The sequence below is a fragment of the Octodon degus genome, unplaced genomic scaffold, assembly GCF_000260255.1.
Source record: "Octodon degus isolate 3935 unplaced genomic scaffold, OctDeg1.0 scaffold00167, whole genome shotgun sequence".
Taxonomy (NCBI): domain Eukaryota; kingdom Metazoa; phylum Chordata; class Mammalia; order Rodentia; family Octodontidae; genus Octodon; species Octodon degus.
The window spans coordinates 4034959-4036272 of record NW_004524743.1 but is presented as its reverse complement, the minus strand read 5'-3'; the positions used below and the strand labels follow the sequence as shown (position 1 = coordinate 4036272).

The following is a 1314-nucleotide window of genomic DNA, read 5'->3' as shown; positions in this document are numbered from 1 at the left end:
AGACACATTCTTGGAAGGCATATTGGAATCCACGCCTCTTCTTGGCTTTTTTATTTTCTGGTACCAACATGATGAACTAAACATCCTCCTTCAGCATAATGTACTGCCTTGTTACTGGTCCAAAAGCAACAGGATCTATACTTGGACCATGGACTAAAACCTCTTAAACTATGAACCAAAGTAAACTTTTTTCTTTCAACTTGACTGGCTCAGGTATTTGGCAACAGGAGAAATGCTGATTAACATACCACTATATGCCCTTGCTCCTCCCATAGATATGATCCATGAGCAGGGGGTGGAAATGAAAATGCTTGTTCTCACTGATGTCTCAAGCGATCTACTACCAAAATTTTATTTTCCATTCTTTCGATTTTCTTGGTTTAGAGATATTACTTCCCAAGAAAAAGTGCTTTTACTCAATGACACATGAATTATTCCGTGAAAGTGAAAACAGAGACAGCTTCCTGTCCATGTTGGATTCCTTGTGTCAATAAACCGACAGAGAAGGAAGATACTTAGGAGTAATTGATCCTGGTTTATCAAGAGAAACTGGGTTTGTGACTACATTATGAGGGCAAGAAGGAATCTCTCTAAATTGCAAAAGTTCTGATGAACGCTGTCTCTACCCAAACTGATGTTGTTTATAGTCATAGGGCCTAATTTGTGAGAAACAACATGTTTTTCTGTTCATTTGTTTTGTTCATTTGACTGCTTTTGGTTTGTCTGTTTATTTTGTAATACTGGATATTGAACCCAGAGCCTCCGAACATGTTCATCTAGTTCTCCACCACTAGACTGAATATTCAGCAATTTTTTGTTTTGAGTCATGAAATTGCCCACAAGTGAAGGTTTTGCTTCACTTGTGACCCTCCTACCTCAGCCTTCACCCAAAGTTATGGAATTATAGGTATTAACCACCACACACAAATATGAAATATTTCACAAATCTGTGTGCCATTCTTACATAGGAGCCATGCTAATCTTCTCTGCATGGTTCAATTTTAGAAGGTAGTGCCAAAGGAAGCAGTCTTTCTGTAGCTACAATCCACCTATTCCAGATATCTGGTCTAGCACCATTATAAAAAACATTTTATAAATGTTTATAAATGATCACATTTACCACCCTCCTGTACGAAAGCTGTTGTTGTTGGGGTTTGCAGAGAATGTTTCTTTGTTCGATGCCTTTTTGTCTCTGAATGATTCATATCAAGAGTGCAATGTCAGTAAGTGTAAATGTAATGACTAACTTATTAAAATCCCATATTGAGGTCTTAGGTTTCTTCACTTGGTATACATCTACATTTATCAAGACCC

General features: G+C 37.5%; 1 non-coding gene across 1 annotated transcript; it reads right to left on the bottom strand.

The window, feature by feature from the left end:
- Nucleotides 1-923: 923 nt before the first annotated feature.
- LOC111813156 lies at nt 924-1028 on the bottom strand. The gene has a single exon (XR_002818481.1). It is a non-coding gene; the product is annotated as a U6 spliceosomal RNA (small nuclear RNA).
- Between the last annotated feature and the right edge of the window lie 286 nt (nt 1029-1314).